The sequence below is a fragment of the Protopterus annectens genome, chromosome 7.part0, assembly GCF_019279795.1.
Source record: "Protopterus annectens isolate FY-2018-M chromosome 7.part0, PAN1.0, whole genome shotgun sequence".
Taxonomy (NCBI): Eukaryota; Metazoa; Chordata; order Ceratodontiformes; family Protopteridae; genus Protopterus; species Protopterus annectens.
Genome location: NC_056739.1, coordinates 801,463,631 through 801,489,408, shown reverse-complemented (window position 1 = coordinate 801,489,408; position 25,778 = coordinate 801,463,631). Strand labels below are relative to the sequence as shown.

The 25,778-nt window shown below is 42.8% G+C and overlaps 1 long non-coding RNA gene across 1 annotated transcript; it reads right to left on the bottom strand.

Moving 5' to 3' along the window:
- Positions 1-12,253: 12,253 nt before the first annotated feature.
- On the bottom strand, positions 12,254-23,482 carry LOC122806696. Its single transcript, XR_006365542.1, has 2 exons — positions 22,341-23,482; positions 12,254-22,268 (listed from the first exon to the last, which is right to left on the bottom strand). It is a non-coding gene; the product is annotated as an uncharacterized LOC122806696 (long non-coding RNA).
- Positions 23,483-25,778: the final 2,296 nt, after the last annotated feature.

Genomic DNA, 25,778 nt, shown 5'->3' with positions numbered 1-25,778 from the left:
TCTGTGTTAGTGTGAGTACAAATTTAATGTTTCAAAGGTTTACTACTGTCAGGTCATCTCCTGCATGGAATATTCTCGTCAGGTACGTACCCTTGTTCCCGAAGTACAAATGATTACTGCACTTGAACTTACATGACTTGAACATAGTTGGGGAGCAGTGCACTGCTCAAGGTCCCACAAAGTTTTAGGAGAGATATACCAACCATACAGGAGAATAAAGTTATGAAAGAAAAGAATCTCACAACTTAAAGGGGCATCAAAGAGCAGCTGTCGATTTAACTACTACTCATCCACAGTCGGTTTGGAAAATTACCACTATTTACAAGGCTACACCATGTAAGTGAATACTAATACAAGTTTCCATCCCAGGCAAATCTCCTGGTTGTAGGCAACCTGTATGGTTGCAATCAGGATAATGATTCCTTCAACCAGTTTTCCCAATATTTGGAGAATTTAAGAAAAAAAGATGCACTTGTAAATATTTGATTGGAAAGTGACAAATTGATTCACTGTACTTGGAAGACAGGTAATGTTAACAATCACCACACAAAAGCCAAAAAATTATGAAGACTACAAGTGGGTCTGAATCTAGTGCAAATTTTAAGGTTCCTGCACCGCAACCCAAGTCCCAGAACAGGTTGAATTACTGACAAACTCCCTTCCACCCAGGGTTGCCAGATGTCTGTATTTGAGCGGGACTGTCCTGAGATCAGCAGCCCAATCCCGAGTCCTGCACTGCCTCTTAAAATCCTGGTGAAACAGCCTGCTGTTTCACATTGAACAGAAGAGGCTCCACTTTGTGATTTTTGATTGGCTCGTAACCCAGCATATGTGCTAATCATAAATAGCAAACTGGAGTCACTTCTGTTCAATGCAAAACAGCGGGCTGTTCTGCATTGAACAGAAGAGGCTATGCTGTGCAATTTTTGGTTGGCTTGTACACTGGCATACGAACCAATGAAAAATGGAGCCACTTCTGTTTAATGCGGAACAGCAGGCAGTTCCGCAGGAATGAACATTTTTTTTTTTTTTGGTTTTCACTTAGGGAAGACTTAGGTCCCTACCTGTCCGTTCAGAAATCTGGCAACCCTGCTCTCACCAAAGATGAACTCTGAGGGTTAAAGTAATTCCATCCCTTTAGAAAATCCCCAGTTGCAAGTCTGTCTTCTGTTCAGAGTATTTTAATCCAAGCTGGAGACTGGACCCATTCCTGCTGTAGGATTCTGAAAATATTATCTAGATTTATACGGCCATACTATACTAAATAGTGCTAAATCAACTGAATTGTTTTTTACCCCCGTGTATCAGAGAATATCATGCTCTAACACATCTGTGAAGTTGCCACGGGACAAATACAACTACAAGCAGATCAAGCAAGGAGGTATTTGCAGGATATAATAAAACCCCTTAAGGAGAAATGTAAATCTTAAGCACCAATGCATCTACGTGTAGCTAAGAATATAAAGTCGTCCAGTACAGTCCCCATTATTTTCTACACAGAAAGTCGTGTCCTACTGATCACTGTTGCAGTATTATTAACTGATCCAGCTATTTTAGGCTGGCTATCCAATGTCCAGCCAGCATACAAATGACTGCGTGCCTTCCCTTGACATCAAATCTTCAATGTATGACCTCATCTCAACAGGTACAGGGGTACACAAGGGACATATGGACAGAAATTACCTCAGGACTGTCTTCCTCCAAATAAAAACTGAAGCAGAAAGACAGGCAACTATTTACAAATGTACAAGTCAAATAAGAGGTAGGGAAAACAAATCTACTTCAGCCAAAGAAAAAGAAAAAAGGGGGAAGGAGGGGGGATGCAATACTGCAATGGTGATCAGTCAGACATGTACTATTAAGTTCTTCACAACTGTACTTTATTCTTCCTTGATTACTATTGCAGTTAACTGATGGGAGATTTCAAAAGCACTAAGACAGGGAAGGGAAAACCTTAAATGGACTACGGTCCAAAAGACTGAGTAAAACTGACCTTGCAAATCCTGCTCTAGTTCTAGAAAAAATCCATCTTGCAATGTTTTGTACATGTGTGAAAAGAAGATGAAATTGCTGATTCAAGAATAGATCTAAAATCTAAGCCCTTGAAGAAAGCCGCTGATGAAACAGCAGCACCAGGAGAATGCACTTTAACTGAAACAAGAAGTTGCTTATCATGGAAGGAACACCACAAAGAGACAGCCATTGATATCCATTTTGAAATAGTTTGTTTAGAAACAGGAGCACCAAAGGTTTTGTCATGGAATGATGCAACAAACTGATCAGACTTCCTGATGAACTTGGTTTTATACAAGTAAAACCTGGGCTTACTATGCACATCCTGGGAATGCAGGATCCTCTTCAAAAATGTAGACAAGTTAATGGGCTGATGTAAAGGAGCTCATCAGCAGCTTTAGGCATAAAGGATTAGTATGGAGACTAACACGATCCCTAACACAATGACATCAAATCTACATTAAAGTGGTTGATCTAGAGGTAAGACAGCAGAAATGGCTGACAGATGTGCTTTAACAGAAGAGAATGCCAGCCCAGCATTGAGCAACTCACACAAATAAGTCAGAATATTAGAAATACTCTTGTTTCTAATGGCCCTGGTTCTTTCTTTGGTGCCAAAAGGAGAATCTTTTCCATTTGGAGACAAAAAATTTCCTTGTGCATGGTTTTCTTGTCTTCGGTAAAACCTTAAGTGCAGCCTCAGAAAAATGGGGCCCAAAGGATATAGAATTCTATCATCCAAAGTATCATGTTCAAAGCCTACAGACTGGGGTGAATTAGGGTCTCTGTTCTGCATGATTAAGTCCATCCTGTGAGGTAACTTGTGATGAATGCCCCTGGTGAAATGAGAGATGGGGGGAGCAATGCTGCCTGAATCAAAAGGGAGTTGTCAGCAAGATTTTTGGCTTGCTGCCCTTGACATTTAGAAGGAATCTGGGAATCAAACTGGAGGGTAACCATAAAATGAATGGAAGCGGCATCTGCAGCATCACAACAGCACTTAATAGAATGCCTAGCAACCTGAGAAGCAGAGTTGAGAGATAATGCAGAGAGTACAGTTGTGTTCACTTACCATAAATGTAGATGTTCGAGTGCATTCACTGTTGCAGTCATCACATTTGGGTTATCCCTGCCAGGATAGCCCTCGGCCAGCCCGAATACCAGAGGATTAGTATTTCTGCTTCGGTTGTTGTCACTTCAGGGCTGACGTCAGGTCATCAGTATTATAAAGTAAGGCAGCCAATGCCATTACATCAGTTTTTCTTGCCCTAACCTGTCAGGAGCCCCCAAGTGGGAGCCAGGTTCTGGTGGGAAGAACCCCCACCAGTAGAAAGTAAATACCAACATGTACCCTGTAAGGAAAGAGAAGAAAGAAGAAGGGGATGGAGGGAAGGAAACCAGGACTGCAACAATGAATACACTCAAACATCTACATTTATGGTAAGTGTACACAACTGGACTATGTTCTTCGTGTTTCACTGTTGCAGTCATCACATTTGGGTTGATTCCCAAAGCTGAGGAAAAGGGTGGAGGCAGTCAAGGAAACTAGGGGCTGGCTAGGATGCCCTGCAAGACTGCAGAGGCAAACCCTGCCTGGATTTGGAGAAGATAGGCAGGTGGTAATGTTTGGTGAAGGTGTGAACAGATGTCCAGGTGGCAGCCTCCAGTGTCCCTGGTGGGGACTCCTCTGAGGAAAGCTGCAGAGGTGGAGGCTGCTCTGGTGGAGTGAGTCCTAACTCCCTTGGGGGGAGGCTTTCCGTGTTGTTTGTAGCAGAAATGGATGCAGTGTGCTATCCATTTGGAGATGGTTTGTTTGGAGATGGCTTTGCCCTCTGCCCCTGCAGCAAAGCTAACCAGCAATTGATCAGACTTTCTGAAGGATTTAGTCCTGTCTAGATAGAATCTGAGCTGTCTGCGCACATCTAGAGAGTGCAGGATCCTTTCCCCCTTGTTCTGTGGGTTAGGGAAAAAGGTGGGCAAATGAATGGATTGGTTGAGAGGCACACTGGACACCACCTCGGACATGAAGGATGGGTTAGTCCTGAGGGATATCCTGTCAGCATGGAAGATGAGATGATGAAGGGTTTCCCAGCCATGATTGCTTGCAGCTCGGAGACCCTTCTGGCTGAAGTGATGGCCAGAAGCAAAACTGTCTTCCAGGAGAGAAGTTTTAGCTCTGCTGAAGTGGCAGGTTCGAAGCGTGGGGTAAGCTTTTCCAACACAACGTTAAGGTCCCAAGCTGGGGTTGGCTCTCTTCTGTGTGGCCTCAAGTTGCTAGCCCCTCTTTTGAACTGTTTGATCAGAGGGTGTGAGAAAAAGGGCTACTCAGTGGGAAAATGAAGAGAGATAGCAGAGGCATGAATTTTAATAGAGGAAAAAGGAGAGTCCACTGTGTAGCAGGTCAGCTAAGTAATCCATGATGAGAGGGAGGCAGGGATGTGCCATATTGGCTCCCTTAGCCTGAATCCAGGTGCAGAACCTTTTCCATTTGTCAGCATAAGACTTATTAGTGTTAGGTGTTAGGGCGTCTGACTTTACGTATAACATCTAGAACCTGTTTGGTGAGGTTGGCAGATTGATGGGGGTTAGGGAATAAGCCAAGCTGCCAAATTGATTGTCTGCAATTGGGAATGCATGAATTCTCCTTCCCCCTGGGTCAGGAGGTTTGGAATCTGCGTGAGATGCCAAGGTGGCAGAGGGGACAGGCTGTGCAGCAAGGGGTACAAGTGCTGGCGAGGCCAGTCTGGGAGCTACAAGAATTGTCCTTGGTTTTTCCTCCTTTATTTTGAGCAGTACCCTGGGGATGAGAGGTAGTGGAGGAAAGGCATAGACCGATAGAATGACACTGGGAAGGACAGGGCATCCACTCTCCAAGCCATGCAGTGATGCTCTCTGGTGCAGAACTTGCTGAGCTGATGGTTGGTGTGGGAGGCAAAGAGGTCGACCTTCGGGGTGCCCCATTTCTGAGTTATTAGGGCGAAGGTTCTTCTGTTGAGCTGCCACTCGTGTGGGTCCAGAATATTTCTGCTTAAGTGGTCAGCCACAGAGTTGAGAAAACCCTGTAGGAATTGTGCTAACAGGTGGAGTTGCATGGCAGAGGCTGTGTGCCAAAAGGTCAGGGCCAGCCTGCATAGAGGGTAGTACTGAGTCCCTTCCTGCTTGTTGATATACAACATCACAGTTGTGTTATCTGTTTTGATCAGAAGAGCCCCTGGAAAGAGAAGGGGCTTGAAAGCTATCAAGGCATGCTGGACAGCTATCACCTCTTTTTGGGTGATGTGCAGACAGATTTGCTGTGGGCTCCATTGGCCCTGTATGCACCTGCTGTGCACCCCAGGCATAATCTGATGCGTCTCTGGTGAGGGTCTGGGTGGTGTGGGGTGGTGAGAAACGTAGTCCTTTGTTGAGGGAGCATGCTGTTGTCCATCAAGGAAAATCTTTTCTGAGGCAAAGTATTACAGGTATAAGAGTCTTCAGGTCTTGAGAGTGTTGACACCAAAGGCTTTTTAGGTACCATTGAAGTTTCCTCATATGCAGTCTTGGCATATGGAAGGAGTAGAATGCAAGATGCCATGAACCCCAGAGCTTGCAGGAGTTTCCTTGCAGATAGCTGTGGTCTGATGGTTAGTTGAGAGAAGTAGGCTGTCAGGAAGGTTTGCTTTTCTGGTGTAAGGAATGCCATCTGTGATGCTGTGCCCATGCTTGCTCCCAGGAATATAATCCTTTGGGTGGGTACCTGTTTGGATTTCTTTTCGTTGATTGTGTACCCTAGGGAGGTTAGTAGGGACTTTACAAAGGCCAGGTGCTTGAGTAGCTTTTCCTGACTGTCTGTCTGAATTAGGCAGCCATCTAAGAATGGATAAATCTGGATATTCCTTTGTCTGCAAAAGGCAATGGCCGGAGCCAGACATTTTGTAAAAACTCTGGGAGTAGTACATAAGCTAAAGGGAAGCGCAGAGAACTGTAAGTGCTGAGATCCTGCCCTAAAACTGAGATATTACCTGCATGATTCCCTGATAGGAATGTGGAGGTAGGTCTCCTTTAGGTCTAGGGTGGCTAGCCAAGCATCCTTGGAGAGCATGGGTAGCAGCTGCTGGAGGATGAGCATTTTGAATTTTGGGATCACCAGGAAGGTGTTAAGAATGGATAGATTGAGGATGGGGCACCAGGTGACCTCTTTCTTGGGTACCAGAAAATGTCTGGAGTAGAAACCTTGGCTTTTCTGTTCTGCAGGAATGTGCTCTACTGCCCTCATGGAGAGCAGGGAAAGGACTTGCTTTTGCACCTCTGCCCACTGGTTTTGAGGTATATCTGGGAACCCTTTTGGGGTTGGAAGGGTGTGGAAAGAAAATTTGTATCCCTGGGACACTATGTTGGGAACCCAGCGGTCTTTGGTAATGGTGGCCCAGGTGTTCGGATGAAAGGAGAGTTTTCCTCCTAGGGGTAAGTAGAGTTGGGCAGAGGGAGGGGGTGGGGGAGTAGAGTCATTGAGGATTCTTACCATAAGGGGGTGGCTTAGAACTCCCTGGTTTTGAAGTGAAGGAAGTCTACTGCTTAGATCTCTGCATGCCCTGTGGCTGCTGTCTATGGGGTCTGGTTCCCCGGGGTCTGGGCTGAACTGACCTGGTGGGAGCAGGAAAGGACCAGTGCTTGGAGGGACAATGCCTGCTGCACCTGGGTGTCTGGACCTGTAAGAAATCCTTAACTGTCTGCATAGATTTTGCTTTTTCTTCCATCCTTTTTAAGACCTCTTCTGCCTTAGTGCCAAATAAGTTGTCTTTGTGCAAGGGGGCATCCAACAATTTAGATTTAATATGGTCTGGCAAGGGCTGTTCCTTAAGCCATGCAATTCTTCTAAGAACAGAGTCGGTAACTGCTGCCCTGCAAGAAGCTTCTAGGGTGTCAAAGCCACAGTGCAATGTGTGTTTAGTTACTTGACTTGCAGAATGCATTAACTCTTGTAACCTTTAGATTCTGCACAAGCAGAAAAGGAATACATTGTTTGTTTGAGGAATTCAGGGTATTTTGCTGAAATTTTAGCATATGGAACTGAAATTTAGTGCTCTGATAGCAAGAGTATCTGAGGTGTATAATTTTTCCCCCATCTATCTAGTGCTCAGGAATCCCTATTTGAGGGGGTGGGATTCTTAGCAAAGGTTGCTTTAATTCCTTAAGCTCCTTGAGAAATGACCTCAGGGTCAGCAGTAGGATTTTTAAAAAGAAATTTGTGTGAGTCAGGGACTCTGTAATACCTGTATGGTTTTCTGGGGGCAGGAGGGAGGGTGTCAGGAGTCAAGCTGGATTCCAGGAAAACATCCTCCACAACATCCAGGACTGGGGGGCTGGCCAGGGGTCTGTGCTGTGGAAGATCTAAGAATTCCCTGAGTCTCTTTTTAGACTGAGGGTAGTCCTGACTTTCCCATTGAAAATGGTCCCTTAAGGTGTGAAGGGTTTTCCCAAAGGAAAGCTCCTCTGAAGGAGAGGCTGAAGGAATGGAATCCTCTGCATCAGAATCCTCATAAGCAGAGAGGGGTTGCATGTCTTCATACTCAGATGCATCAGAGTCATTGAACTTCTGTTGAGACAAAACTACAGGGGACAGATGTCTTTTTCTTCTGGAAGAGGTAGCTTGGCTTCCCCTGATCAGCATAAGGACTTCCTCAAAAGCTGGTGTCCGCCCAGTGGCTCCGGAACCATCCAAGGTAGAGACGACCGCAGGATCTTTAGTTGAAGAGCTTTGTGGCATACCAGAATCTGAAAGGGTCTCGGTAACGGTCTGCGAATCCACAAAAGCGGGCATCAGGGGCTGCGAAAGCACCTTACTGAGGACCGGAGAACTGACGACGAGCTTAACGGAAGCATCACCGGTAGGTTTGGACCTGTGCGGTGTGTCCCTGTCTTTATCTTTACATTTTTTTGGAAGATATGCTGTCAGATGGCTTACCAAAGCCATATCAGAATTTGAGGACTATAAGCAAAAATATCTAGCTACAATAAGGGCCCGACGATGTATAGTTCTGGTGTTGAACAAAGCACAGAAGTGACAGCGGGGGACGTCGTGGTCTGGGCTTAAGCAAGTGACACAGTAAGAAGGAAAGTCTTGATGTGGTATTTGCTTTCCACAAGCGAGACAATTGTTAACTTTTTCTGACATCTGCTAGTGCAAGAAAAAAAGATCCCCAACCGGGAATTTAGCTTTAGAAGACTTTAACTTCAATTCAGAAGATGAAACTCAGATAGTGGCCGACCGGTACTCGTGTGAACTGCTTCTGCTTCGGGCTCCATGGCTTGAAAGACTGATGTAATGGTGTCGGCTGCCTTACTTTATACTACTGATGACCTGACATCAGTCCTGAAGCGACAGCAAACAATGCAGAAATACTAAGCCTCTGGTATTCAGGCCGGCCGAGGGCTACCCTGGCAGGGATAACCCAAATGTGATGACTGCAACAGTGAAACACGAAGAACATCATTTAGCTCCAAAGACAAAAGACACGTGCTCATATGGGTCTGGTAATTGATAGCTCAAAAAGATAAAATAACAGAAGTATAAACTTTCTTGCCATATCTGTCAATGGTCCTGCTGAAGGTAAAACACCAGGAGAGAGAAGCTTAGAAGGCCTTTCAGTGGAAACAGTAAGAGATGGATCCGAAGTAGGGTTCTTATATAAAGAGCGTTTCAGAGTCCAACACAATGAACAATCAGATTTCTTAGGCGTTGGTAGCTGAGACTCAGAATTTAGGGAGGCAATGAAAAACATATCCAGTAAAGCTTATAAAAGAGGAAGGATGGCTAGGGGCTTAGGCAATAATCCATTTCCAACACAGCATAGTACGTTTTTGGGATATCAGACAACTAACAGCCTTCCCTTTGACAATGCTGCATCATTTTGATAAAAGGGTCCTCAAAAGGGGAAACGTGATAAAGTGTCATCAACATCATCATCATCATCAGAATCCAACTCTTCTTCTTCTTCCTCCAATTTTTCCCTTTGCCTTTTAAGGGGAGAAGTGGTAGTAAGCAGAGAAATGGCAGGCGCAGGAAAGTAAAAGATGATGGTTTCAAAAACATAATAGTCATAGGTAAGTACTAGGCTAGCCATTTTAAGCCTAGCCAGTTTTCCTTTTGGTGCTTGAATTTACCCATCTCATTTTGTGTTATATTGGCCTTACCCATCCTGTGGTCACTTGAAAAGATCTTGGGTAAAATCTTGACATTCCGTCTGATGATCCCTGCTGTATGCTTGGGCTTCTGCTGCTTCTTAACTGCTAGTTTGCCTCCACCAAGTGAGAAGGCTCTGAGCCCAGACGCACCTCAATTAAGGAACTGGGAACTTCTTCCTTAAGACTTGAAATATGCCATCTGGTCCCTGCAAATTGCAAGGCACCATTCCCCCTTCTCAAACAAATGGAAGACATGTGACAGATGGCATTGTGCTTCACAGGGCAGCATCAACAGCTGAATGGTCGACGGTCTCATAATGATGGAGACGTCCCAATCAAACTCAGCATAAGTCACCTCTACTCTAAGTTTCTTAGACTTTGCTCTTTCGGCAAGGAAGAGATGTTGGCAGTACAGGACTCGAACACCATCTTATCTTGGGCAAGTCTTTTAAGATTCTTGTCCTCTAGATAAACTTTTAAAGAAAGCAAAATGACTACACAAAGTCTTACGTACAAATGGCTGACAGAACATGATTACAGTGATTGCTCTGTAGCCAAACAAAACGGATACTCATTATGGTGAGCTCTGTAAGCAATCTGCCTCCCACAATCATATTTCCCACCTTTTGATGAGATGTGCAATACTTTAATATGCACCAAAAAGAGAGAAAAGGATGGTTCCCCATGTGGATACTTATTTGCCCAACAGCTGAGGAAGAGGCATGAATCGTATGGCTAATAGACTGAAGCTGAGCCAATAGTTCAGTACCTGGCTGATGACAAGAAAGCTCTGAGGTAATTTGCATCTGTACGTCCCTTATTTACCCATGGCTCTGTTGGATCCAGGTCATATGTTGGATGTTATGGCACAAGGGGAGGGTGTGCAGGCTTTGGTATGCTGGCCAGATGTGTAGCTCTCCTTAAGAGGACACCCCATCAATTAAGACTGCAGTGGTGATGAAGGAAGGCCATCTGTACTCCTTGTTTGGGTTACGCGGGACTATCAAGGCAGAATAATACTTTGGGTCTGAAGAACCAAAGGAATGAGGTTTAAATTCTCACTTCTGATCTGCCTGAATGGTAAACAGTGCAGGAAAGGTAAAGAAATATATATATATATATATATATATATATATATATATATATATATATATATATATAACATCCTCAAAATTACTACAGTACACTGTATCACTTCACAATGTGATTCTATAGTCAGACCAGAATGGAATCCTTTCTAGATCCTTCTATGTTACCATTTAGAATATTAGCAAAATGTGCTTGTAGCTCCCTTCTGTATGGAAGGTAAGGATCCTGCAATCAGCAGCATGGCCAAACAATGAAATCTCATGGACTGGAGTCTTCTAACTTCTCTCAGAGTGACGTACCTTGGGCTTACTGCGGGCTAGCAAAGGCTGAGGCAAAAAGTTCCAACTCATGGTGGAGGGGGTTGTTTGGTAAGGGGATAGGAGCAAGAGATTCAGCAACCCAATAATTGGTGCTGAGGCTGCAGGCTTCCCTGTTCTGCCACTATGACAGAGCATTTTCTTTGCACATGCTGCTGGCATACAGTACTGTGGATTCCCATCTTTGGTGCATGCTAGAATCAGCCCCTTTTAGTTAACGAGTCTCCATTGTTAGTTCCAGAGAATATCAATTCATTGCCAGGGCATCAGGCATCACACAGCAGTAGGCATCACACAACCATGCTCAGTACATGTACCACAGTAGGGCTGGCACTGAGAATGCACTGGCTAGCCAATAGTATAGAGTGTACTTGGAAACACTCAGGGATGCCCACTGGCTATATGCATGCGTTGGAGCTCATGAGTTTAGGCACATAGGTGTTTGATGACTTAATAACATATAACAATATTAGCCATTTGTTACCAGACAGGCTCAGTGGATACACAGACCCTTATCAGGGGCAACCTGGGAACAATGTACAATTAAGTGACTTGCTTAGGGTCACACAGTAGGCAAATGAGGACTATGGGAATCAAATCCTGCAACACAGCAGATACGGCTCATCACCTTAACTTTCTGCGCCAACTGTCAGACAATTCATCAGTGTTTTCTGCTTTCTTAGTCTGTACAGCAAATATCCACTAGGAAACTGCTTACTATACTTACACCAGGTATCAGTCTTACATCAATGCTTGAAGCATAGGCTGTTCAAAGTTGCTTAAATTCCAGCAGCAAATCACACTTACACAAGATTGTGAGCATTTCTAACAACTTGGATGCCACAGCTGATTGAAGTACGGCTACAAGCTAGCTTCTAGATGCAGGAACTAGGAAGGAGCCATACAAAGATGCAGCCGAGTTTATCCAGCTTTAAATCTGAGTTAAACATATTCCACCAGCTACTGATGTGCTGAATGTAATAGTGATCCCTTAAAAAAGAAGTTGGGGAGAGAATTTGCCACAATCTTGCATTAAACTGAGTTGTTGGAAAATGGATGGATGGATTCTCTGCTACACTTTGATGTGAATTCTACTGACAAATTTTGGGAATACCATTTGTTCAGGATGTGGGAGCCCGCCATTCATCTAGTGAGTCAGGTTTTGAAGAAAAAATGGATCATTTTTTTCTGTCACTGATGAGCATAAGTCATTACTTACCACATTAAAAAATACTACCTGGCAATCTGGACTCTCCACTGTAACAACAGTCACAGCAAAGCAATGGAAAGTGGCATTCTAAACTCTGGAATGCCAGTTTCTCAGTTAGTAATACTGACTGTCATTAGGGAAACTTGCTCGACACAACTATCTGACCTCTGCATGAACATGTGGGGGGCCAATGTTTTCAGAACAATGTGCCAGTATTAATTTTTAGCAAGTCTTTGCAGATATTTTGCTTGCAAACAAACATTTATTCTCATACTATGCACATTATGTCTGCAAGCAGTAATGTTGCTTGGATACAACTGGTGAAATTCCGCATTATAAAAAATCATACACCTGTGTACGTGTTACACAAAGTCTCAAATGTTGAAAATGCTTTATACAAAAATTGCTCCCATCTCATTTTTATTCAGTGCACTACAAAGGCAATATCAATCCAGGAGTCCAAATTTGCAATCAACAAAATTTTATTAAGCAAAACAAAAAAACAGGACACAAACTTTTACACCAAGCAACAATGCTGGGAACCTGAACAGCATTTATGTACAAAAAGCTTTTTTTTTTCTCCATTAGAGCTATACTAATTGAATTATTGCACCCCACAAAAGCTGCTTCTATTTATTAATTCAGTTATCAACTTTCTTCCCTTCTATAACTTTTAAATAAACAGATCTATTTCTGATATGCATTCTTTTATTAAGGATCACTTTCATTTTGTAAATATATTCCTTCTAATCATACTATACTATTTTACAAGAGAACACTGAACTTTTCAGACAGGCTAACACAGACACAAATGAGAGAAGGCGGACCAAAACTGCTCCTAATGCATCTGAGAAATACGATATTGTGAAATGTTGAAAAAAATTGCAGCAGCAGAACATGAAACCACATTTATAAAATTACTTTTAGCAAGTAATAACTTCAACATGTCCAGCACAGGCATCTCCTAATACACCATTAAGCATTTGGAATTATAGCCACTCTGAATCAGCTTCTGTACCGTTTAACTTGAAACGTTACTTTTTCTTAATATGGCACACTGGTCAACATAACTCAACACTAGCAACGTCATATGAGCAAATGCATCACTGACTTCAGAGAAAGCTTTCTTCTACGATGTTCTGCACTGAACAAACTTTAATTCAAATGGCTTTTTTTTAAACCTGCTTTTAAATTTCTGAACTGATGAAAGGTGTTCCCTTGTGATGGAAGGGTAACTGGGCATTACTTGTGACAACTGGACATAGCTGAGCTTAAAATACAGATCTCTACTTAGTGACGGAAAATGTCATACCCCTTGAAAAATTTGTGGAAATACTCAGAGCCTGTGAATATTAAAAAAATAAATGACTTCCTTCTAGGTATACTTGTGCATGAATCTCTGAACTTAACTACATGCTTCTTGTCCAGCCCAGTGCTTCAAATTCAAGATGCCAGACTGCAATGTCTGCATTCCACATGGTACTTATGGATTTACAGAAGTAAAGGACACATAACCAGAGGGAAGGTGGGAATGACCTGTTTTCTTTCTGGGAACAGAAGCTGTAGGTCTCAACAATATTGAAGATCCTCCTGGAAGGGTACAACTCCTGGAGGTACCTCTGAGTTGCAGGAAGACCACATATACACATGGCATTGTTTGGACAGCATGCTTTGTTTTCTCTCTATAGCCTAGGGAATGTATAGGCTGTGAAAAGAAATTCCACTGCTGATAGAATTAGGAGTCACAACTGCCACCCCCACACACCCCCAGCCTTGCTCTTCTTACAGTATAATACAAGGAAAGGATTAACTGATAGGTGATGTGAGATGCTCCAAGATGGAATAATTTGGGATAAGGAGAACAGAAGAGACCAGATGGGTGAGAGGTATAGGAACTAAAAATTGATATAAATAAAAAATTAAAACTGTCAGGCTTTCATTAGAGAGCAAAAAGGATTCTTTTTAGCTCTTGGAACACTGCTATTTTTCACCAAGGGAGGGGAGGAATTCAAAGCAGTCTGATGGAAAGGAATTGTGTACAAGCCCCAAACAGGAACATGTCACCTTTCAGTCAAACTCTTCTAAAAAGTCAAGAAAAGTTAAGGAATGCTTATGGTACAGAAGAGGTTTACCTAAACACAAGTGGAATGTTCTCATTAGTATAAAAACTATACCCATTTCTAATCCCCTTTACCTAGTGCCTCATTCAGGTGAGAAACACTACCTCCTGATAGCATCTATGATCCTTCGGTATGGGTCAGGACAGCTAAAGGATCATAGATGCTATTACAAGGAAGAGTGGTTCAGATAGAGTCTATAATCCTTCAGCATGGGCTGAAACAGCTTATCTGCACTGAACAGGATCAATACTGCTGAGGCAAGGCTACAACACTCAGCTTTCTGAACACAAATGCACTTGTGTCTGATACTCTGAACGTTTACACTATCAAGGCATTTAAAGTGTTTCAAAGAGTACTTTACTTTAACTTATGAAAGACAGACTAAAATACATGTCCTGACTCAACTCATCTTTTATTAGCCACGCTTATACAGACCTTAGTGCATGAATTCTGAAAGTATGTACACCAGTGACCCTGAAGGACTATTCCTGAATATTGGAGAGAAACAGATACATCACACCTCTGTCATACATGAAGGAAAACCTAAGCTAACTTTACTTAGTCCTGATCATTAAATCCAATAGAAAAAAACATACACAAAGAAAACCTGAGCAAAACAGTTAGAATTTTTCTTCCACACTCTTTTGGCTATTTTAAACAAGGTGGTAGGAGCAAGGGAGATAAGTTTCATGCCAAGTCAATAAACCCAGCTCTCCTCAATGCCAGGATCTTACTTACATCAAGAAATGATGAGAAATGAAACTTAACTTTTTGTTTAATCAACTAGTATACAGCAAGTTTTGATATGTTATCAACGCAAACAAAATCCTCCATGACGACAGTCGGGAGGGGCTGTGGCACTGTAACTCTACTTTTAATGTCATTTTTACACCTCTTAGCCTAGTTGTATTTGTTGCTACAAAACAGACTATGGGAATATGTCTACTTTCCTTATGAAGTGCTTTAGAAATTATAAATGTTCTCACCAACATTTCTTCTAGTCCAGTTTAGCAAACATGGACAACTCATTTTTTATGACATTCAGAAAAGTAGATTTTTTGTTTAGTATAAAATGATAGTGTAATAACTGTACTCTGGTACCATGACTTAAAATACATTCTGTAAAAATATTTTTTTAAATCATGTAAATTAGCTTACATTTCTTATATTTGTGTTTATTTTCTTTTCTATGTCATTATTTTTGAAGTTATTACGGAAACAGTATTCAACTACCTGATTCTCACCTAGTATGTGCAATATTTTCTGGTTATCCTATGATGTTTGAATGCAATAACGTACCTAATGTAGACTGCATGATGTCACCAGCACATGCCCAAATCAAGGGATGGCAAAGTGACAGTAAATGTGATTCTAAGGTCACCGAGTTAATCAAAGCAGTGAACAACGGTTATATTTTTATTGCTGAGATGACATGCTTTCTATTAATAAAATGATAAAAAAAAATACTGACTTATCCGCTCATGTTTCTTAATATGTTTGAAAAGTATGTGACAGCAGTGGTTTGCTTTAAATATAACATAAATTAACACATTTTATTGTATTTTTTTAAATGAATCTCTATTAAACGGAGATAAGGCCTGCGGTAGTTTCCATATAATGCTGCTAAGTCACATCTGACTACTATAGTAACCCCACAAACAGCAGAGCCATCCAGAGTAGTTTCACTCATTCATTTAATTCAGATTTTTGGTAACATAATGCCAAGCATAAAAAACTTTTTCGTCCAGGGCTGACTACAAGGTCAGCAGCCAGATCTTTTACATCACAAGGATACACCTAAGGCACTTTGTAGTAAGAGTATGCAATGGGCTTGACATTTCTATTACTGTGAACAAAATTTTTAAATCAACCTTTGCAGCCAGTTCAAAGGGAGTTAAGATCAGTGCTTGGAAAACCACAGTGAGGTCCCACAGAGGGACAGGATCTTTGACAGGTGGACAAAGTAGAAATGTACCTCTAAGAAAAGCTTTGCAAAGTCTAGAAGAAGCTGAGGATCCAGAATTTTCTTCAATATGGAAATTAGAGATGGCTGCTAACTGAACTTTGACAGTCGAAAAACTGGCCCCAAAATGAAACAGACAAGAGAAGAAGTCCAATACTGCTGGAACGGGCGCCGTTAGTGGGTCAATGTAGTACTATTGGGCCTATATGGAAAACTTTTCCATTTACTTTTATAAATTTTTCTGTCAGAGGTCTTATGGGAAGAAATAAAAATCTTCTGAATTGGGGAAGAAAGACTGGAAAGTCTAGCCATCACTGGAATTGAAGAAACCATGCAGTTAATTTCAAGTTGTGGATATCCGGATGCAGTTGCCCTGAAGGGTGAGATAGGAGATCTGGAAAGGGTTCCAGCGTCCACGATGGGCAAATCAGATGCGATTCACAGGTAGGTGAGCCAGATTTGTCAAGGCCAGAAGTTGGTGATGAGAATCACTTTGTTCTTCAACCTGCTTCTTTTCTGAAAAAATGTGAGGATCAGCAGAACAGGTGGGAATACATAAAGTAGACTGGGGGGCCAAGCATGGACTAGAACATCTGGTGGTGATCGTCCCTACGGAGGGGAGGGATCAGGACAAAGAACCTGCTGCATTTGTTGTTGCGGGAAGAAGCAAAGAGGTTGCAGCAAGTTTGACCCCATTTGAGGAAAATCTTGTTTGCCACTGATTGACTTAGAGGCCACTTGTGGGGCATCATCAATAAAACTCTGCTGAGCCTGTCCACCAGTATGTTGTGCTCCCCTGGAATGTGTGCTGCGATTAGAAAGTAGTTTGTCGAGAGAGCCCACTGCCACAACATCATTGCTTCTCGGCAAAGGGTTAAGATCTGGTCTCACCTTGTTTGTTTGTACCACACAACTGACATGTTGCCAGTAAGTCACAACAGTCCCTACAGAAAGAAGCGAGTGGAGTGCTTGGAACACTAGAAGCACTGCCCTCATTTCTAGAATGCTGATATGCAGGTTGGTCTCCTGGAGAGTCCACGTGCCTTGAATGAACTGTCTGTCCCAGGTAATGACCCCCACCCCACCCCAGCTGGGAGGCATCCATGGTCAGTGTGGTGATGGAGTGGGGAGAACAAATTGTCTACCTTGTGTGACTTCTGGGTTGTGAAACCACCACAATAAAGAGTTCTGCACACCCATGACAACCTTATAGGATTGGTTTGGTGCAGAAGGGGCCACTGAACTGACAATGTTCACTGAAGAATTTTCATGTCTAAACAAGCTGTTGGTAGTAATATTATTGTTATGGCCATAGAGCCCAAAGGCCTGAGGACAAGATTTGCTGGAGGGACTGAAATAGCTAACATTTGTCTGACATGCATTCCTTAGCAAATGAATCGTGTCTGGGAGAGACAGGCCAGGGTTTTGTTTGTGTCCAAATGAGCTCCTATAAAATCTACGGTTTGTACTGGTTGTAATTGCGACTTCTGAAGATTTATAGTGATCCCTAAGGCTGGGACCAATTGCAAGAGAAAGCCCCTGGTCTGAAACAGCAGATGCCTGGTTGGTGGCCTAAATCAGTAGATGCCTGGTTGGTACAGCTAGGAGCCAGTCGTCCAGATAAGGAAACACATGGAATCCCTCCAGCCTGAGGTGAGCTGCAACTACTGTCATGCATTTGGTGAACACCCTGGGGGCTGTGGTAAGACCAAATGGAAGACCAAATGGAAGCAGTCAGTACTGGAAGTAGCCAGCTCCCTGCCTGAAGCCAAGGTACCGTCTCGAGCGCCTGTTCATTTTGATATGATAGTACGTATCCTTCAGGTCTACTGAACACATCCAGTCATCTATCTGTAGAAAAGGAAGGATGGACTGAACCGTGACCATCCTTAACGCCTTGTGTTTCACCAATATATTCAGATAAGATAAGTCCAGTATGGGCCTGAGGTCCCCTGTTTTCTTTGGAACTAAAAAGAACCATGAGTAGATTCCTGATCTGCTTTGGTCTGGAGGGACCTCCTGGATTACTTTTTTTTGATGCAAGTCTGCAATTTCTAAAGCTGCTGCCTCCTTCTGACTGGGTGGTACATCAGGGAGGATTTGTTTTGACTTGGGGAGGTTTAAAAAGGGAATGGAGTAACCTCTGAATATAATTCCTTGGACTCTTCAGTTATTTGTATCCAGGCTGTCAGGTGCAAGGAGCAACATCCCCTCACTGCCTCCAGAGAGAGACAGTCGGGCAAACCTTCAAGGAAGCTGCAAGGATCTCTCCGAAGGAATATCTTGGCCTCAGAGCCGGAGCTAGAAAGTTCCTTAAGCAAGTTCCTCTGTGGCCTTGTAAAATGGGAAAGATAGTTCGATGCTCTGAGGGCGAAGGTGGAATAAGTGTAAATGCTTTTTCCAAAGATGTCCATAACCTTAGACTCCCTTTTAGGTGGATGGACAGTAGAGCTTTCTTGGGCAAGCCCTTTTTTGATGGCCACTGCAACCACCACAGCATCTAATGGAATACCCTTCATCCAGTGGGGTCATTTCCGGGGGGCACTAAGAATTTTGTCAGCTCTTTTAGGGATCAGCTCTGCAATGTCTGGTTCCTTCCATGCCCTTGCAGACACCAGGTCCAGTAGGAGGTTTGGGGGGGGACACCCAGGATGTAGATGGGTCGGTCCAAAAGGCCTCCAGGAACACTGACTCATCTGGGGTGGGGGGTGGGGCTGACCAACCACCTCTCTGATGAAGAATTTCCAAAATGTCTCCAAATGAGACATCAGATGGAGATCTAGGGGACCTCTCCCCTTCACTGAAGTCAGTCTGTCATGAGAGATTCCTCTGGGGAATATAGGTGTCTCCTTTTGCACCTTTTCTTCCAAGGAGCCTCCTTGTTGGGGTGTTCCTGGGAGGTGTCGGAAGAAACTTGGGCTTCCACAAGTGGAAGAGACTGGAGACCCTGAGGGGCTGGCTGCACCAGAGGCACAAGTAGGGTCTCTGATGCAGAGTCCAGAAGGGGAAGGGGTGGATCCGCTATAGTAGAATCTAGGAATCTCAAAGGAATAGAGAGAACCCTGTTCTCCACCTCAAAGGCTGAAGGCCTCCCAGAGTCCCAAGGAAGAATCCCCTGCCCCAAAGGATCATAAGCAGACCGTCCCTGGTCTCCAACAGCCCTCCACTCCAAGGGAGGGGTTGGGGATGACCTGTCGGATGCTGAGGCACCAAGGGGAAGAGAGAGCTCTAAGACTCCCAAAACTCAGTGTCGTGGCTTCGGCTCCAAGATGCAGTCAGCACTGAGCAAATCAGGGAAGCAGTCAGACTCAAAGTTGAGATAACTATCAGACCCGATGTCTCAGCCAATAGGACTGACAGATCCAGGAGCTGTGAAGTGGCAGGCCGGATTGGAGAAAGAGATACTATTTTGCACAGGGGAGGTCTGCTCACAGATCTCATCAGGGACGGAGCTGGAGTGACCACCATCAGGATCTGTGTGCAGAGAAATTTTTTCATCAATCTGTCCACCTCATTCTCTGACAAGCTCCAAGAGGATCTGATGGAAGAGTAAACAGAGGAAGGCCTGAAGTTAGGCCTGGGAGAAACATCCCAAGGGGATGTACTTGGCACCGATGGCCCCAGCCTCAACTTGATGATTGGGGCATGCGGCACAGGGGTAGGCGTAGAAGTCGGAGCAGAAGGGCTCTGCTCTGACATTCTGGGAGCCTTTTTGGGAAGCTCCAAAACAGCTGAAGAGGAGGGGATCCAGGAACTGTTTCTTAGGGTCTCTGACCTCCTTAAGTTTCTTAGCAAGGTTTGAGCCTCTGACACAGAAGGGATAGCTGAGGAGGGAGGTGGAATAAGCCCTTTTAAGACCTGATTATTCCTTTTATCTGCAATAGCCTCATGGAGGAAGGCCTAGCAGATACAGCACACCACTTCAAGATGTGCAGGCCCCAGACAGTAAACACACTCCCTGTGGACATCAGAGATGGGGGATCTTGTGCTGATAGGACATACATTTCTTAAAACCTACAGGCTTGTCAGATTTCTCCGACATAGTGGAAGAAGAGCAGAAGAAGAAAAAAGAAAGAAGAAGATGGGAGTGAAGGGAGAACATAACGCGGAAAGAAAAAGAAAACTAAGCTAAGGAGTTTTTTTTTTAAATGAATACAAAAGGCTAAAGAGAATGGTAAGAAAGAACAGGCCAAAGGCCAACTCACAACAATTTTGAAGAAAATAAACCCACGGAGAAGCTCTAAACTTACAATCATGCATTGCTGATGTGCTGAAAATGAGATCTGGAGCATCTGGGAAAAGTGAGGGATTGTGGGTAGGCAGGAGGAGCTCTAGTTAGGAAGCTTTAGCTTGCTAATGGCCAAGTTGGTTCCAAAGGGGGAACTGTAACCCACAGGTTTGATGAAGACTAAACAGACATCAGATCAACAGTTATATTTTTATTGCTGTGTTTTCTACTAATAAAATGATAAAAAAAAATACTGACTTATCTCACGTCTCTTAATGGTTGAAAAGTATGTGAAAGCAGTGGTTTGCTTTAAATATAACATAAATTAAGACATTTTATTGTATGTTTTTTTTTTAATGAATCTCTAGTAAACTGAGATAAGGCCTGTGGTAGTTCCCATATAATGCTGTTAGTCACATCTGACTTCTACAGTAACCCCATGAACAGCAGATGCCATCCACACAGTAGTTTCACTCATTCATTTAATTCAGATTTTTGGTAACATAATGCCAAACATAAAAACTTTTTTCATCCAGGGCTGACTACAAGGTCAGCAGCCAGATCTCTTACATCACAAGGATACATCCTGAGGCACTTTATGGTAAAAGTATGCAATAGGCTTGACATTTCTATTTCTGTGAAGCAATAAACATAAATAAACTGACAATGTGTACAAGACAATAGCAGAACATCACAAATAAACTGAAAATGCATTCTAGACAATGATACAACTCCACATAACCAGAGGCACTGATGCATCACTTCCACTACTACGCATTCTGAATCCTGCATAAAGGATTATGGGACATTTACATTTCACCCCTTCCCACAGCTACATCTCCCATCTCTAGCCTCTGTCTTGAAGCACTCAATTTCACTTCTAAACATCTCTTCTCCTGACAACAAACATCAATGTCCTTACCCATTCCTTATCACTCACTATGAAAGGAAATGAGAAGGAACAGGAATTATCAGTCATGCTTCTACCTACCAGCTAGTACTTCTTGACTGGCCATGGGCTTAACTACATCAGCCCTGACAAGGTGCCATTTTTAAGCACACATTAAAACTGATTGCTGGTAATGCACACTCTTAGCCTAAATTCCAATTAGACAGGCCCTTACTGAGTCTGTGGTGCCCTTGGATGGGACACAGAATATTGAAATATCCTGTCTGTCATCCAGAACTCTCAGCTATTACTAGTTTTGCCTCATATTTTGCTCTGTTGCTATTAAAATTTTTGAAATCACTGAGGATTACAGTCAGTCGCTAATGGCAGACATTAGAATTTCAATCCCCTTACTCTTCAGGAAATGCATCTTGATGAAAACCAATTAACTTTTTTTAAGTGCATTAGGGTAACATTTAAAAAAAATGTTCCTGTTTTTGGGCCTTTGTCTTCCATTATTTTTTTAGCTGTGTTCCTAAATCTTCAAGAAAAACATTAATTATTATACCGTGGTGCTAGATGGGAGGATATCAGACAAAACAGAAATTACATTTGCAAGAAAATTCAAAGCAACTACTCCAAGCAAGGAGAGCTAATGGAAGCTGGAGTAAAAAGGGGATGGAACTATACTCTCCTGAGCCCAGAGGAAGAAGCACAATGAGATGAGATGGAGACAGTTTTGTAACTGCATGGTAAAGCAGTACTAAAGTAAACACCAAATGTAAATCGGGAAACAAGGGAGGGGGATTAGGCACCTAGGAATCTGGAAAGCACACCCAGGAAACTATGAGGGGCACGTACACAATAAAGCACACCTAGGAAAGTAAGAGGGGTGTGAAGCTGGCAGAGGCACACTAAGGAAACAATGAGGGGTGTGAAGCAGACAGGCACAACACTATGAGGAGCAGAAAGTAGGTAGGGGTAAACCTGAGAAACAATGAGGGGTGTGAAGCAGACAGGCACAACACTATGAGGAGCAGAAAGTAGGTAGGGGTAAACCTGAGAAACAATGAGGGGTGTGAAGCAGACAGGCACAACACTATGAGGAGCAGAAAGTAGGTAGGGGTAAACCTGAGAAACAATGAGGGGTGTGAAGCAGACAGGCACAACACTATGAGGAGCAGAAAGCAGGTAGGGATAAACCTGAGAAACAATGAGGGGTGTGAAGCAGACAGGCACAACACTATGAGGAGCAGAAAGTAGGTAGGGGTAAACCTGAGAAACAATGAGGGGTGTGAAGCAGACAGGCACAACACTATGAGGAGCAGAAAGTAGGTAGGGGTAAACCTGAGAAACAATAAGGGGTGTGAAGCAGCCAGGGATACACCTAGGAAACTATTATGGGCATAAAGCAGGTGCGACACACCTAAAAAACTATGAGGGTCATAAGCACGACAGGGCATACCCTAGGAAACTATGACAGGCATAAACAGTGCAGGGCACACGCACAGGAAACTATGATGGGGATGACGCAGGGAGTGGCACACCTACGAAACTGTGAGGGGAGGGGTATACCTAAGAAACTGTGAGAGAGGAACACACAAACTGTGACAGGAATTAAGTAGGTAGCATTATACCAATGAAACTGTGAGGGACATGAAGCAAGCAGGGACAAACCTAGGAAACTATTACCATCATGAAGCAGGTGGGACACACCAAGGAAACTATGAGGGTCACGAACATGACAAGGCACACCTAGAAAACTATAAGGGGCATAAACAGGAAACTATGAGGGTGATGAATCGGGGAGGGGCACACCTAAGAAACTGTGACAGGCATTACGTAGGTAGGGTTATGCCCATGAAAATGTGAGGGATACAGAGTAGGTAGGGACACACTTAGGAAACTGTGAGGCAAGGACATACCTAAGAAATTGCGACAAGAAGTAGGTAACAAAACTGTGGGCAGCCAGAAGTAGTCAGGGAGTGAACTAGAAAACTGTGAGAGCATGAAATATGCAGGGATCCACTTAGGAAACTGGAAGGGTATGAATTATTCAAGAACAGAACTCAGTAAAGCAGCAATGTGATTTCCAGCTTGGTTCTCCATATTAACTATGGGCAGCTGTTCATTTAATGACTTGCTCAAAACAGCAAGGAGCATCAATGAGAAAACAGTTCTGGTGAATTCTGGGAAGCACCAGAACTAACTCCTTCTAAAATTAACTATGTTTTTAATTACAGCCTACTCCATCTGTGGTCAGAACTGGATATGAGAATACAATGATTATTTCTTCTCATTTTTTGATACCTGTTGATCTGTACCTGTTTTAGCAATTGGGTATATTGTCAGTGGTTCAGTTTACAGATTCCTGGTTTGCTGAGAATGCTGCGTTTGTGTGCAGATACTGATATTCAGGTCAGATGAATCAGAGTAAACAGAAAAGGAAAACTTATAAAAGCAAATTTCCATTTAACTTGAAGATAAAGAATCTTAAACTTAGCATATTCAGAAATTGGAGCTTTGAGGATAAACCCTCTCACTGAAGGCTGTGGAAGGGCCAGCAAGGGTGTAACTTTGGTCAGTGGTTGTGCTGAGATATTACATGCCCTGAGCATTTAGCAGCCCAACTAGTTAAAGGTTTACTTACGAGTCATCCTTTTTCTACAAAACAAGACCTAATAAATGGCCATGGACAACTGAGTAAAATAGACCTCTCCATCCCCACCCACCAGTATAACAAAGCCAAAACCTATACAGCACAGCTAGATGATTGCTTTTTGCTTTCAGAAATTGTCTAATGCCTTCTGAAAAAACAAAAAACAAAACAAAAGAAAAAAACAAACCGTTGCCCTTCTACATGTCTATAGAAAGAGGCATCATTCCCTGTGAACAGGCAGCATGTACGCAATGCCCTGTCAACAGAAGGCCTAGGTGACTAAAGGGGGACCTTCTTTCCCGGCATGTGCCTAATGTCCTGACCAGAAATGACCCTTGCGACTACAAAAAGGCACCTTTTTCCCCTAATAGCAGCAAGCTTGTACTTAATACCTTGTCCAGAAATGGCCCAGGCAACTAAAAATGGCAAGTATTCTTTTAACAGAAGGGAGCATACACCTAATACCCTTTCCAGAGATGGCCCAGGTAGTGATCTTATATCCCTAATAGCAGGGAGCATGCACCTAATGCCCTGACCAGATGGCCTAGGTGACTACAAAAGGGCACCTTTTTCCCCCTACTAGCTGAAACTGTGTATCCAACGCTCTGTTCAGAGGTGGCCTACCTGACTATAAAAGAGCACCTCTTCTTCTAATAGAAGGGAGCATGTACCTAATGCCAGACAGAGAGATTGTCCAGGTGACTACAAAAGGGTACCTTTTACTCTAATAGAAGGGAGCATGTATCTAATGCCATGTGCAGAGATGGCTTAGGTGAGCAGAACAAGGGGAACTTTATCTAATTCCCTATGCAGAGATGGTCTAGGTGGCTAGAAAAAGGGCACCTCTTCCTCTAATAGCAGGGAGCATGTACCCAACACTCTGTCCAGAGATGCCACAGTCAACGACCAAAGGGGGTCCTCTTCCACTAAAGCAACTCTTTAACCGGCTCCTCTACAAAGATTAAATAAGCACTATAAACAGTTTTTTTATCTACAGGATAAGTCTTGAAGTATGTTATAGTGTTAACACCTATGCTACAAGGTATGAAACAGAGTGATTTACAGGTGTACCACTTGGGGTCACGGCCCAACTCCAAAAAGGTACACATGAATAATGAATTACCTGTTTAAATGTTGACAGGATTATGGTGTCATATGAGTTAACTTGACATCAAAGCATTTCAGACCTTATCCACCTCCCACACTTCCAAGAACAATGAGAACAAGTGAAGTCAGCAGAATGGAGATTAACAACATGCTCATTTTGCCAGCAAGGTTAAAACTGTCATTTGCTGACAAGTGCATGACATTTTATCTATACTCACTTTTTTGAATTCCACTTTATCTGACAACATGTGCAACACTGCATTCATATAGAGAAGAAAGACACCCCAAGTGGCTCTTGCTAAAATTAATTAACAGGTAAGATACTGGGGGTTGGGAGAAGAACATTTCTTCCTTCTCAGTGACTACCTTCAACAATGTGATTTCCGGCCAAAATGAAATTCACTTAAATTAAAAAAAAAAAAAAAAAAAAAAAAAAAAAAATAACCAATAAAGTGCACAGCTCCCATTATCATATAGTGCTATGCCTAAATGGCAATCACTGGACAAATATGTGCTTATGACAACCAGAAATTTCAGCAGCCACAAATTACAATCATTACTTTACTTTAAAAAAAAAAAACATATCAGATTGATGACTGTTTATGCATATGTCACTACCACATACTACCATTTTAAAATGTACAGCTTGGCTGAATGGCATTCTCATAAGCTATGATGTTAAAGAAACTACTTACAAAGCGAAACTACACATTTTTAATGAAAATAAATTCTATACATCTGTGAAAAACACTAGACTTTTGCCACATTTTCTTATTTTTTCAAAAACCATAGCTGCCTTTCACAAAAAAAAAAAAAAAAAAAAAAAAAAAGAATGCACTTCTTATCAAAAAGATCTGGCCCACCTTCCCACCACATCTCCCACTACACTACTTTAGTTATCCATCCCAGATGCATTACGAAAAGAGCAGCAAATCATTGCCTATCGCAAGTAAGTGCTCAGTACGGCTCCAGAAAAAGCAGCCACATTTCAAGTCAGTCAGCTTTTCGGCTACATTAAC